Consider the following 15,605-nt stretch of genomic DNA (forward strand, 5'->3'; position numbering starts at 1 on the left):
TGTGTACATTGGAAGAAAATAGGGCTTTGTTTGAAATTTAGGCAATCTGACAATGGAACAACTATATGAGATTAATATTGATTGAATTATGCAGTTTATCACTTTTCTTATCCTCATTTTACTATTTAAAAAGATAGTCAATTTAAGTGTCAGGATAACAGTCTCAGAAAAACCTGTTAAACCTGTGAAAATGAATTATAGAGAAATTCAAATTCAGACAGAAGAAATTAACAGTGAAGTTGTTTCAAAATTGGATCATAAGGTTACAGAAAGAAAGCCTGTTTTCACACAATCACCCTTAATTTATCCGGTAGCCGTAGAGCAGGTACCTGGTGAAAAGAATGGACAAAATACTTGGATTCCAATTGAAATGTTAGACTTATGAAGACTTAAGGAGGCAATAGCATCTTATGGCATACATTCCCCATATGTAAAGCAAATGTTAAACTCCTGGTCAACTTATAATAAGATTCTACCACAGGACTGGCAGGAGCTGGCACAAGCTGTTCTTGAACCCAGTCAAAGGCTTCAGTGGCTAACTTGGTTCAAGGATGAAGCTAAAAACATAGAAAAACAATGGAGGGATAAAGGAATACAAGTCCGCCAGGATCAGCTTATTGGAGAAAGTCAATACGCTTCAGCACAAACACAATGTTTATATGATGTCCAAACCCTAATTTTATGTTGAATGGCAGCCTTGAATGCATGGGACAGAGTTGAGGAACCAGGAAAAAAAACTGAGTCATTTACAAAGGTTATACAGGGCCCAAAAGAATCTTTCACAGATTTTTTTTACAAAGATTGACTTCAGCAGTAAAGAGAATGGTCTCAATTTCAGAAGCCAGTCAGATGAAAATCAAATTTTTGGCTTTTGAGAATGCAAATGCAGCATGCAAAAGAATAATCAGGCCATTAAAGGCAAGATCTGCACCCTTGAAAGATTGGATTAGAGATACGGTTAATGTTGAGGCTTATGACCATGATGATATGTGAGTAGGAGAAGCAATTTCAAAAGGTTTGAGGAATGTTAGATGTTTTGGATGTGGAAAGCAAGGACATTTGAAAAGGGACTGTAAACAGGTCATTCTTAGAAATAATGTTTCTTCAAGGAACACTGGCAACAGAATGCCTCTTCCTTCTGGAGTATGCAGATGGTGTGGTAAGGGAAAACACTGGACCAACTAATGTAGATCAACAAGGGACAGACAGGGTAACCCTTTGCCTCAGGCTTCGGGAAAATCCAGAGGAGCCTCATGCAGGCCCCCACAGTAAATCCAGTTCAAACCTTTCCTGCAGTTGTAGAGGAAACCCCTACTCAGAGCAATTAAATAACCAAATGCCTATTGGAATAAATCATGTTGGTTGGGATGATAAAACAGAGAGAATAGTAAACTCAGAAAAAAAAAACATAAAGAAAATTTTTGGCAAACTTCTATTAATGAACAAAGACCAAAATTAACAATAAAAATAAATGGTGTTTTGTTGTCTGGTCTGGTAGATACAGGTGCAGACATTACCACAATTGTACCAGAATTTTGGCATCCAACTTGGCCTCTTCAGGAGGTAAATGTTCAACTGTTAGTAATTGGGACGTTATCTCAAGTGAAACAGAGTGCAAGATGGCTCGAAAGTATAGGTCCAGAAGGACAGAAAGAAAAATTAAAACCATATATGGCTAACATAGCTATGAACCTGTGGGGTCAAGACTTGTTGCAACAATGGAATACTCAGATTAATATCCCTCCAATCTCAGAAACAAATCATAAACTAGCACATGTTTCTGAGAGAAATATTAGAAGATATTATTCTAATGAGTGCTCACCAGCCATCCATGTCATACAAGAACAGGAAACACCAAATGATAATCTTCCAAATTCACCAACAGCTCTACCTTTAAAATGGTCAACAGACAAGCCTGTATGGGTTCAGCACTGTCCTTTAACAACAGAGAAACTCCAGGCTTTAGAAGAGCTGGTAGAGGAACAGTTAAATGCTCAGCATATTGAAGAATTAACCAGCCCTTGGAATTCTCCTGTATTTGTTATTAAAAAGAAATCTGGTAAGTGGAGAATGGTAACAGACCTTAGAGCAATGAAAAAAGTAATTCAGCCATTAGGCTCTCTACAATCTGGAATTCTTTTGCCTACTCTGTTACCAAAAGGATGGCCTCTCATAGTTACTGATTTAAAAGATTGTTTCTTTTCAATACCCTTACAAGAAAAAGACAGAGAAATATTTGCTTTCACAGTGCCTACTTACAATAATTCTCAACCGGTTAAAAGATTTCAATGGAGGGTCCTCCCACAGGGAATGTTGAATAGCCCAATTCTGTGCCAATATTTTGTACAACAGCCATTGGAAGTGGTATGTAAAAAATTTCCTAAATCTATAATTTATCATTATATGGATGATATTTTACTGGTTGACCCAAATGCAGATACTTTAGAAAGAATGTTTGAAGAAGTAAAGAAAATATTGCCTTGCTGGGGATTACAAATTGCTCCTGAATAGATACAAAGAGGAGATTCTGTTAATTATTTAGGATATAAAATAGAGGTACAAAAAATTAGACCCCAAAAGGTGCAAATTAGGAGAGATAGACTACAGACACTTAATGACTTTCAAAGATTATTTGGAGACATTTCTCATCTAAGAACTATTGTTGGGGTAAAAAATGATGAACTGAATAATTTGTTTAAAACCTTAGAAGGTGACTAGGACTTAAATAGTCCAAGAGAATTATCACCTGAAGCTGGGAAAGAATTGGCCTTGGTAGAAAAGAAAGTACATGAAGGGCACATAGATCATATTGATCCAAAGCTGGATTGCATTTTGGTTATTTTACCTTCTAGGCATTCTCCTACAGGAATATTAATGCAGAGGGAAGATATTATATTGGAATGGATATTTTTACAAATAAGCCAAATAAAAAAATTAAAAACTTATGTGGAAAAAAATCTCTGACTTGATTTGGAAAGGAAAATTGAGACTTCGTCAATTAGCAGGAATAGACCCAGCAGAAATTGTCGTACCATTAACTAAGGAAGACATTGAAAAATAGAGGACAGACAGAGAACATTGGCAAAGAGCTTGCAGTCATTTTTTGGGAGAAATTAACAGCAAATATCCCAAAAGCAATAGAATTGATCTTATAAAGAGAGCTGATTGGATCTTGCCTCGAATTGTATGAGAAAAACCCATATCTGGAGTTCATACATTTTATACAGATGTCAACAAACAAGGAAAGGCAGGTTACAAATCCAAAAATTTAAGTAAACTGGTTCAAAGTCCTTATAATTCAGTTCAAAAATCAGAATTGTGTGCTATTCTGTTGGTATTAGTGGATTTTTCAGAACCTCTCAACAGAGTAACTGACTCTCAGTATGCTGAATGAGTAGTATTACATATTGAGACTGCAGAATTTATCCTTGATGCTTCAAAATTAACTTCACTATTTATTCAGTTACAAGATACAATCAGGAAAAGGAGTCATCCTTTATATATAAAACTCACATTCGATCCTATACTGGTCTGCCAGGCTCTCTAGTACAAGGCAATGATGAGATTGATAAATTATTAATAGGAAATGTGCTGGAGGCCTCAGAATTTCATAAAAAACATCATGTCAATAGTAAAGGTTTAAAAAAGGATTTTTCCATAACCTGGCAACAAGCCAAAGAAATAGTAAAGTAATGTCCTACAATCAAACGCCATTACCAGCAGGATGTAACTCACAGGGTACTCAGAGGAATGAAATCTGGCAGATCGACATGTTTCACTTTGCAGAATTTGGAAAACTGAAATATGTACACCATACCATCAATACTTATTCACCATTTCAATGGGCAACTGCTTAGAGTTCTGAAAAAGCTGATTCTGTAATCACTCATTTGCTAGAACTTATGGCCATCATGGGTATACCTGCACAAATTAAAACTGACAATGCTCCAGCATACATCTCTGTTAAAATGAAACAGGTTTTTTCTTATTACAATATAAAGCATATTACAGGCATACCACATAATCCTACAGGTCAAGCAGTTATAGAAGGATCAAACAGAACTCTAAAGGATATGCTAAATTAACAGAGAGGGGTAACAAAACCCCCCAGAAGTAGACTACATAACACTCTATTAACTTTGAATTTTCTCAATGCCAATGAGAAAGGAACAACAGCTGCAGAGAGACATTGGATAATAGAAAAAACTACAGAATTAAATCAGCCTATATACTTTAAGGATGTGCTGACCTCAGAATGGAAACCAGGGTATGTGTTATGTTGGGGACGAGGTTATGCTTTTGTTTCTACAGGAGAATATAAGCTGTGGGTACCATCAAAATTGATAAAGGTTCAATTTGAACGAGAGACCTCTTAATTAGAGGAGGTGATAGTTCATCAACCAGCATGAACATCCAATTTAAACTAACTTATACCAGTAATACATGCCTTTTCATTTAATCAGATAATAACTTGCCAAAAAGGAACATCCCCAAAAATTAGTCTTGGGGAAAGGTTTTTGTGTTTGTCTTTTAGGAGAATGAAGGTTAAGGAATCTGAAGAACACTGGACAAATGAGACAACTGAAGAAAAGGGACAAATCACCTATCCCAAGAAACAGAGTGAAATGGCATATGGGTATATCATCTAAAAAAATTTATAAGTCTTCCTAAATGTTTATTTCTGTTCTTCTCTAAAGAAATTAACACTATTGGTCTTCTAATAGTCCCAGTTCTGTTAAAATTTAAAGCTGACTTTGGAGTTGGAGAATGTCTCTTTCCTTCTTTAAACTCAAGCATGTTGTTAAAAGGAAAACGCAAACTCCCTGTATTATGCCAGAAGAAAAGAGCCATCTTCTGGTATGGGACAGGAGAAAAACCAAATTAATTAAGGGACTATTCTATTACTAATATCAACTCTTTGATTCTATTCTGATTCTTTAAACTTTTCTTAAAGTATGAATTTTATATCAAAATTTACAAGATTAATATAGATAAATAGATAGATGATAGATGATAGATGATAGATAGATAGATAGATAGATAGATAGATAGATAGATAGATATACATTTTAAACTTTGTTAAGATATTAATGGTCATATAGAGTACTAACTAATTCTAGAAAGAAAAAAGGCTTCAATTAGCTGCATATATATGTCTTTGTGTTCGGTTCTCTTATCAGTATTCTGCAGGAAATCACAGCCAGGCCTAACATCAACTGAAGTCTCCAGAAAGAAGTTGGGGCCCCACAACAACAACAATTCCACGTGGACAATAATAATATCATTAAGCTGACAAACATCATCTACAGATCAGTGGACTACAAAGTGCTCAGAGCAATTTTGAGATGGCTAGCTGAGATGATCCAGTCTCAAAGACTACTTGAATAAGGACTTTAGATAAACCCTGGACTTCGGCATTATACACAGACTGGATAATGAAGGATAGAGTTACCTTTCCTAGAATTTGAAAATTAACCTAAAATTTTTCTTTTCAGGATAAAGATACCTTCGCCCACACCCAGCAGGAAGCAATTTTAAGAATATGACGCCCACATTCCCAAAGAGGTGGTGTGGGGCAGGTGGTTTTTTGGTCTTTTAATGGCTTCTGGGTCTGGGATAATCTTCATTGTTTAGGGGGGTTGGTTACAAGTTGTTGTCAAGGGTTAAGAAAAAGGCTAAGCAAAGGAAATTAGATTTAAGGTTCTTGTTTAAAAAAAGGCAATTACAAGTTTTAAATACTTTACATTGGATTGGATTGTTTCATATTGTATACAAATTATATATATATTGAAATTGATATTGTTAGAAAATGCTATATGTATATTTCTAATTGTACTTATACCATTCATTTAACAATGTAATGCAATTTTCTGATCCTTGAATGTTATTATTACCAACTATTTGGATATAAAGAAATGAAAGTTAGTAGTTAGACATTATAATAGAAATTGTATTAATATTAGTATGTTTTCAAGGTTGAGCAGATATATTTTAGATAGACAGGTTATCTTTAAACCCTTCAGAGACCTACAGAATATGGTATTTAAAATGTTTAATAACTTAGAAAATTTTTCTTTTTTTTATGACTATGAGACATGTCGGCTCCTGGTAGTACCAAGCTACTTCAGAGAAAATATGGGCATTGAAAAAACTGCAATTGGAGTTAACTTTCATTGTGGCAAAAGTTAGCCACTGGACAACAAAGTATCCTCGAATCAACTGCTGACAAACAGGACAGACAGGACACGAAACAAAGGACTACTGATTCTTGTCAAAACAAGTGTGGTTATGGCTTTATCAAAAGGAATCTTCTGAGGCCAGGACAATATGGCACCAGCCCTGAAGTGGCCTTCGCAATCTGGAAAAGGTACAGTGCCCTTTTCTTCGAAGGAGGTTGAACAGGCAGTGGGCTGATGGCTTCTGATATGCAATGGAACAGCAGCTGAAACAGTTATTCTTGAAGAGTAACTAAGCTCACACCTGTTAATAGTAGACTGGCATTTAATAGAGGGATGTGAAGAAGAAAGGGATGCTGAGATGAAGCCACATATACACAGCCAAGAAGAATGGACAGCTGAATTCAAAAAACATCAACGATTTCCAGAATTTAAAATCCTGAATCATGACATGACACTAGTGGAATTCAGGTATTTCTGGTACATGGACTGCTCTCACTAAATGCGAGGTCAAACTATTGACCTTGTGTACATCCTACTTCATAAATGTGTCTGTCAGATATGCTAAGCCTATAGGCTGAAGATGATGCTCCAACACTGCGGAGAAACCTCAAGTGACTGTCCAGGCACCTAGCTGTTTCTGTCAGCTCACACATTTTTTGGAAGTTGCTTGCATGCACTTCCTGTTTTTATTTTTATTTTCCTTCTTGGGTGTCTAAGGGAATTGAAGATTAGTTAGTTATAGTTGAAGATTTGTTAGTTATAGTTGAAGACTAGTTAGGAGAGAAAGTGAATTAGGTACATTTTGGACTTACCAAAGTAGGATAGATAATGGAATTATTTTCTCTGAATTTGTCAAATACAAATGGACTAGACATTGTTTAGCTATTTATTACTTGTATATATTGTATATATTTATTGTACTTTTGTATATAATTTTTCTTATGTTAGTTATAACCTTTTTTCTTTTTTCTTTTTATTAAAATAGAAAAGGGGAAATATGGTGATATTTTATTTGTACTGAAATGTGATTTTAATTGTATGTTAATAAATAAAGTTGTTCAGGGGTCAGAGCTATTACAGCCATAGCAAAAGGTGGGTGGTGGTGGTGCACACCTTTAATCTCAACACTTGGTAGGCAGAGCTAGGTTCATCTCTGTGTGGTCAAGGATATAGCCAGCATTGGAGACACATGCCTTTAAACTCAATACCAACCATAGAAGACCTGGAGGTCTGTACAGACAGGCAGTGACGAGGCAGTCATGTGGTCGGGTTTACAACCAATGAGAAGGCAGAACAGAAAGTCTATATAAAGACAAACAGACAGGAAGTAGGTCTCTTTTGGAGAGGTCTCTTGGCTGAAGAGGCTAGCTGCAGCAGGTTGGTAAGGCTCTTAGCTCTGATTTCTTGGCTTTCTTCTTTGCATTGGTTCTGTGTTTCTTATTTAATAAGATGTTTGGTTACATCTACAGTGCCTCATAAAACAAAAGAGCAAATTATATACTTACATATGTAGTGGAACAGAATATACACTGAAATTTCTAAAGGGAGAAATGGTGGAGTAATAAGGAAATACTAGAATCACATGTTCTCGAGAAAAAGAGAACTGATGAAATATATAATGGTTGTCTCCCAACTGAAAGTTTAAGAATCTATGAGTCACTTGATCCCCTAGGCTGGATGTTTCAGATTATATTCATTACAAATAAGAATCCTGAAGAAGTAGACTTGACTTCCAAGGAATGAATGAACTTACCAGAGAAAGTGAGGGCAAGCAGAGAAAGGACAAAATCTTCCTTCTTCCATGTCCTTTACATAAGCAGCCACAATGAATGGCTGAGATTTAGGTTGTGTACTAGGTAGCCATTCCAGCTTTGATCTGGAAGTTCCAACCCCCATTGAGGCTTCGGTAACTGTCACGCCTACAAGGCGGGGCCAAGAGAGGACCCTAAAGACCCGAGATCTGGATGTGCCACCTCTCTTGGTTCCTGGACCCTGGACACTGGAGTTAGACTGAGCAGAGTTCTCCAGAGAACACCACTGGACTGTGCTATGTCTTTCCCATACCCTGCAACCTACCTATCCCTTCATTTGTAAGCTATGCCACTAAATAAACCTTCTTTTTAACTATGTGGAGTGGCCTTAATAATTTCACCAATAAGAGTGGATTTTCCAGCCTGAAATGATTGGAATTTAAGGTGGGTTTTACCACATATAATTAACCATTCCAGAAAAAAAAATCTCTAATTGATAAATAATGGGGACTATTGGGATCCAGGCCCTGGATCTTCCCCTCCCAGGATCCAGGAAGAATCTACAACCAGCTAATAATTTAATCTTTGATAAAAAGAAATGAATCTATGCACACTAAACTCCTAGTCCATACACATTATTCTTCTGATTTCTCTCAACAATTATCTGCTGTCCCCTCTAAATTCTATGTTAATTCTTTCATCTTAGTTCTGGGTTCTCATCCATCTAGTTCCTTCCTATCTTAGCTCCTCTCCCATCTCCTTCTTTCACATGTTGTTCTTCCTCATCTTGTTCTTCTCCATGTGTCTCTTCCTCATCTTCCATCTCATTCCTCTAGTACTCTCTTCTAGCCCTTCATTCTAGTTCGTTCCTCTCCAGTTCTGACCTATCTAGTTCTTCCATTCTCTTTTCTCTTCTCTGCCTCATCCTCAGGTTCTATCTTCTTCAAATCCTCCTCAAAGTCTCCTTATCCCTCTCTGCTCCCTCATCTCTCAGATATTCAATTATAAAACCAAACAATAGCAATCCTCTGGCCAAGTAAGTTCACCAGGCTTGAATTCTTACAGAGTCACAAGGGCAGATAAGATATTTCCTCAGGAGTGATCATCAGGCTTTCTTTTACAACCCAAAATGGGCTTAGAAAAGGAGGAGGTTAACTGAGAGCTAATGATTTGTTAGTATATCAAGAAAAGAAGATTTATGTGGTCAATTTATACTCCTAGAAGTGGTTACGTAAAAAAATTAGGAGTCTATAATGTTAGTAAGGCTGTATAAAAAAGGAGAGTTTCAGCTTAAATCTCTCAAGAAACAAAGCTATCCACTTGACCTAGGAGATAGGTGCTCTTTCCAAAAGGGTGTTACCTTAGTTTGGGAGATAATTTGGCCTTGGATGTTTGTAGGCATTTTAAATAAATACACTGTTAGGAGTTCTTAGAAGCACACATAGCATAAAAGGAAATCACTGTAAGCTGAGCAGTGGTAGCAAATGCCTTTAATCTCAGCACTTGGGACACAGAGCCAGGCAGATCTCTGTGAGTTCGAGGCCAGCCTGGTCTACAGAGTAATATCCAGGACAGGCACCAAAACTACACAGAGAAACCCTGTCTTGAAAAAAACAAAAAGGAAAAAGGAAATCATTGTAGGAACCAGCTAATATATATATATATATAAAACTAAGATATCACCAAGACTTCTTAAGCCATGGCTTGACCTTCAGAAAAGTCCTTCGCTCTTCCAAGTAGTAGCTTTTGTCATAGTAGCTGGATTCCATTACATTTTTCTGTGGCCTGCAGCAGATAAGCAAAGGAAAATGGATTTTAGTCAATTTCACATGCAGTCAAGCTGACAACTAAGAATAACTATCACAGCAAGGAGTTTTATATTACACAGAGAATCTGGATTGTGTTGTCTTTGATATTTTTAACTTCAGAAAGACATTTTATTGTAAAGGTTTCTAAATTAAGTGAATATATATATATATATATATATATATATATATATATATATTATCTTGACTTCAAAATTTGGATCTAAGGATATGTTGCTTTGGAAAGGAGGCTCTGCTTTTGTTTCTACAGGAAGCAAGAGGCTATTGACTTGTTTGAGATTAAGATATTAAGATACATTAAGTTTGAGCAGCCAAGAACCCCTGAAAGGTCTCTGATGACATCATGGCCCAGATGATCCAACATCCAGAATGGTTTCAAGGCAACTGGCTCAGACAATGCAGCCTCACAGACTATTTCAGTCAGTAGTTGACCATAATACTTAATTTTCTCAGGACCCCCATAAGAATACAGTGTCCTTTATCAGCAGGAAGTAGCCTAGAAAACTATGCCCATATTCCAAAAAAAAAATGGATTATGGATATTTGTCTTTGTTTAGGTTGTTGGTTGCAAACTGTTGTTGGTCATATTCAATCTCTTTCTAAAAGAAGAAAGGGAGATATGGTATAGAAATGTAGAATATAGATATGACAGGATAAAATGGTAGATTAATGAACCTACATTTAAAGAGCAACAATTTGTTTAAAAATGTTTTATATTGCTATGGATTTAGTTTATTAATACAAATTTAAAGTTAATTTTGTTATACTGTGTATATATTTCCACTCTCATTTGAGGTATTGTGTTTCTGTAACTTATTTAAATTGTAATGGTTAACTAAGAAATACAGATTAATAATTAGTCTATGACAGTCAAACTTATAGTCATGTTAACTTTTCTAGGTATACATGAATATAATTCAATTAGTTAGGTAATCTTCAAACACTTCCAAGACCTAAAGAATATGGCATTTAAAATGTTTTTTTAAAAATTAGACTTTCTGGACAGTGAGACACATCTGCTCCTTGCAGCACCAATTACTTTAAGAAGGGCATTGAAAAACCTCATTATGGAGTTTGCTTTCTTTTAGGCAAAAGTTAGCCACTGGGCAAAAAAGTGCCCTTGCATCGACTGATAACAGTATGTTGTATAAACTGAACATGCAGAACCCATAGGAAGGTGACCATTGAACTTTGTAAGATGAGATGGTCCTTCAGGTTCCTGCTTCACAGAAGGAAGTGCCAGACATTCTACAGGACACAGAGAGAAGCAACTAAGAGACTCTAGGCCTATAGTCTGAAGAAAGGTGCCCCAACATGGCAGAACTTTAGGTAACTGTCCAGGCAGCCAGCTGTCTCTATTATTCTAGATTTTTGGAAGTAGCTTACAATGTGCTTATTATTTACTTAGGTAATATTATATCCTTCTGAGGTCTTTGATGTAGTTGAAGACTAGATAGTTATAATTTTTGTTAGTTATGGTAATTAGTTATAAAACTTTAGACTCACAAATATAGGATAGATAAAATATTTTCTTTAATTTTGCCAAATACAAATAGACTAGATATTGTAACTATAATTCTTGCTATATAACTGTTTTGTTATATATAATTTTACTATGTTGAAGTTAAAACCTTCCTTTTAAATAGAAAGAAAAGGGGAAATGATGGGTGATGTTGCTCTGGGCAGCCAGGGAAACCCCACAAATTACCAGGAGAAAAGAAGCAAGAGTCAGCTATCTGCATTGGGAAATATGCAAATACAGCTAACTGGCAGCATTTGGACCCCAAGCGCCTGTGGAGTTTGCTGCAAAGAGGATGCAACAGAAAAATCTCTAACTCACTCAGGAGCTTGGGGAAAAAACAGGAAAGCTTAGACAGTGAGGTGGTGACTCGGGCAAGAGCCCTGGAATGCAGCTCCTGTGTGAGCTGGTAGCTGTAAAGCCACAGGCAAGCAGCTTTTTAATTAATTTTTGCCCCAACAGTTGGATGCCAGATGAAGTGAAATACTAATTAGTCTTATTAAACAAAAACCCAGAGTCAGATATCAAAGGAAAAAGGAGAGAGATCAGAGAATCAGAGCAGACAGCCACTAGAGATTTCTTACTGCTCCAAAATCTCAAACTGAATGAGGCTGAGGTCCTGTCTCTACCTCCCTAGTGCTGAGATTAAAGTCATGAGCTTCGCATGTGCTGAGATCAAAGGCGTTAGCCTCCCAAGTGCTGGGAACAAATGTTTGAGCCTCCCAAGTGCTGAGATCAAAGGCTTGCACCACCACTGCCCAGCTCAGTTTCTATTTTAGAATGGTTCAATCTCATGTAGTCCAGGGTGGACTTGAAATCCTGATCTTCCTGCTTCTCCCTCCCAAGTGCTGGGATTAAAGGTGTGTGCCTGACCTCTATGGTTAAGTCTGAACTCTAGGCAAGCTTGCTTTGTCAGAACACAAGCAAAGTATTAAACAACAGGCCTCTGCTGCCGCTCTGGACCATGGTGATATCTAAGGTCAAGCTGTAGCTGAGGGCCATGAATAGGTCCATGGTTCTATAGCAGGTAGAGTCTGGGTTCATTTCTGCAACCCATGGTACAACCATCCCATGAGTGAGCAGGCCCCAGTGGCTTGGGCAATAGAGAGCTGGTCCTACCCTTCACTGGGAGCTTCATAGGAGACCTGATTCCAAGATAAGAGAATATCCTTATCCTCCATGGCCCTGGAAGAAATTCTCTTCTCTTGCCAGCTGACACAACAAGATAGCTAACCCCATACATGGTAGCATCAGCCATATCCCTCACTGTGTGCACAGGATATCTGTCCCAGATGATGTGGGCATGGGAGATCTTGCTTCAAGTCTTATCTGTTAGGCTGTTCCCAGTGGAGAACTGGACTGACTAACTCAGCTACTACCCAGGCTCACATTTAAGACTTTGTATTGGCTACCACAACATCAACTGCATCCATAACCAGCTGTAGTGAGTGAAGGGAAAATCCTGTATAACCATAGCCACAGAATATCCATGACTAGGGACAACAGCAGGATATCCTAGAGAAGTTTTGTTGAAGGTCCAGTTTGTTGAAGGTCCAGTATTGATGGTATACCAGAAGCCAGAGGCCTTATACCTGTCCAACAACTCATTACAATGAACATTTGCAGGTAAAGCTCTTTGAGGAAAAGGATATATTCCAAGACACACCATAGCTCCCAAGGCTGATAAAAATAAATGAATATGTGTTGGAGAGGCAGGATAGATGGGTGATCAAAGTGTTTCATTTATTTATTTATTTATTTATTTATTTGGGGGGGGGTGGAAGCTACAAGGTAGATTGGCAGACATGGAAAGAATCAGAAATGAGTGTGATTAAGATACATAATGCGAAATTCCCAAAAATCAGTTAAAAATTACCTTCAAATAAGAAAAACAAATAAGAGAGGCAGGCGGTGGTGGCGCATGCCTTTAATCCCAGCACTCAGGAGGCAGAGCCAGGCAGATCTCTGTGAGTTCAAGGCAGGCCGGGTCTACAGGAAAGGCACAAAACTATATAGAGAAACCCTGTCTCAAAAAACCAAAAAAAAAAAAAATAGAATCTTAGATCTAATCCTTTTACATAGTTTCAATCATTACTGTTTAAGATTTTTGCACATAAGATATGCTTACACAGGGTATAACATCATGATATATTCACCTCTACTTTGCTAGAAGTACAGGTGAAACCCCAAATCCTAGAGTGTACCTTAGAAAAACAAGTGGCTTCCACCACAAATTTGAATATTCTTATTAACTCATAGATAATTTCATGCAAAGTATTTTAATAATATACAACATCTCTCTTCAAAATTCTCTCAGAATCACTCCTACCTATCTACTCACTAAATTTCAAGTTATTTTATTTGTAAACCTATCACATACAAATTGTGTTTGCCAAAGTATTATTGAGTGTAGGACCGATCCCTGAATGTGCTCAATCTGCAAGACAGCAACCCTGTTGAAGCAAACTGACCCTCTCCTTCTCCTAATAGTTATCAAATACCAATCCCAGTTCAAGTAGTGATTGGACTTAATTCCTACCTCCTCCATGCCCACTCCATGCCCACTCCATGCCCACTCTGCTGATATACTTTCTGACATTCACAGATGTGTATGCTGACACACAATAATCGTAAGTTCAAAACACTCAAGTGCAAAACACTTGAGTCATAAAATATGGAATTCAGCAGATACTGACTTGGAAGTTATATCTCTACTGGTCAGCTTTCCTACTCCTACAAGGTGCTATGCTCTCTCCTGGAGGAAAATAGTAATCAATTATCACCCAGCAATTAACTGTGAGAGCTACAAAAAGGTGTACCTGGCCAGATAGGCTCACTTATACCACAGTAGAAGAAGAATGGCAGAAGTAAACAACCACATTATGATAGCATATAAGGCCACTCAATGAGGAGTCCGTAACTACAGTAGTTAATGTGGCTGAGAACCTGTGGCTAGCCTGGCGATAGGCTATAATGAAGAATATACTACTATTATTTTGGGAAATGATCTTACTATTAAAATAATATATATCATAAATTGTTAGACTAATATTTTGAAGGACATGAATGTCTAAAATTTTAGATATACAACATTACAGTGATACAGTTTACATAATTATTATAAGATCATTTCTTTTTTATATTCCTTATCTAGAAAATGCAAAATCTGGAAATAACAGAATTATGAATCATTACAAAGGAGCTTAAAGTAGGAAAACACGTAGAAATGATGGCTGTGATATTCATAAGCCACCAATTGGGATTATGAGAAAGAGCAATGTAGCTTTGTAAAATGGAGGAGAGAGTATAAAAAGCAAGAAAGATGCAAACCATGACTAGGATGGTCTTTGTATTTTTGGGTTCAGAGGAGATTCTGGGGGAGGCATAAGTACTGAGGATGTATTTAACCCTCTTCTTGTGTCTGTAAAGTCTGACAACCATAGAGATGCTGGAATATACAATGAGCATAGAAAATAAGACTTCAGGGAACACCCAAAATGGTGTGTACAGTGAAGCTACTATTTTTTTCACAACCTAGAGAGCAGAAGAATTCAAAATCTCTTTTTTGTGTCTTACTTTTGCTATTCCTTTTAGTAGACATCTTCATGAGTAACACCATATTTACTACCATGTACAGGATTCAGAAGAGGGAAATGGAATGGTGAACATATTTTTTTTACTTTGATTTAAAGATCTTTACAATAGCAATCACTAGGGCTGATGATGATGGACTGGAAGACACTCAAGAGGTGGATGGTGCTGACGTACATGCTCCTGCCAAGTCTGAGAACATATAAAATAAGTTGGCATCCAACATCATTGAAGAACTGTTTCTACCCAAAAGCTCTCATTATCTGGGGCACTCCTTTAGAGAGAACGATCAAGGAATTGGCTGTGAAGACGTGTGTAAGAATTAAGTCTAGGGTCTATAATGTGTGATCATTATAGTAAATGAGTAAATAGTAGAGAAGAAAAGATACATTTCCCAGCATTCCAATTGCACTGTGAACTGAAAGTATTATTCCTGTTGCCAAGTTCCTGGAGTCCATTCTGTCATTTGGCACATTTTCTTTTAAATTATGACAACAATTATGTCTCTGTGCTAAATCATACAAATCATACAAAATATGAAATTTTCTGACCTGTTATGCCTGTGGAGGACAAACACAAGTTCAAAATTGCAAAAGCAGAGGTATAGCTGCACAAGACTGTTATATAACAAATACTTTGCCATAAGTAATAACTTTAAGTGACATTATTGAGGTCTATAACTGCTCATATTATGGAGTGAATTTCTAGCACATTACTATGCTTCTAAAAATTCTCAGCA

At 36.9% G+C, this 15,605-nt stretch overlaps 1 pseudogene; it reads right to left on the bottom strand.

Moving 5' to 3' along the window:
- Positions 1-14,425: 14,425 nt before the first annotated feature.
- LOC131904076 (vomeronasal type-1 receptor 4-like) lies at positions 14,426-15,324 on the bottom strand (annotated as a pseudogene).
- Positions 15,325-15,605: the final 281 nt, after the last annotated feature.

The sequence above is a fragment of the Peromyscus eremicus genome, chromosome 1 (assembly GCF_949786415.1).
Source record: "Peromyscus eremicus chromosome 1, PerEre_H2_v1, whole genome shotgun sequence".
Classification (NCBI taxonomy): Eukaryota; Metazoa; Chordata; class Mammalia; order Rodentia; family Cricetidae; genus Peromyscus; species Peromyscus eremicus.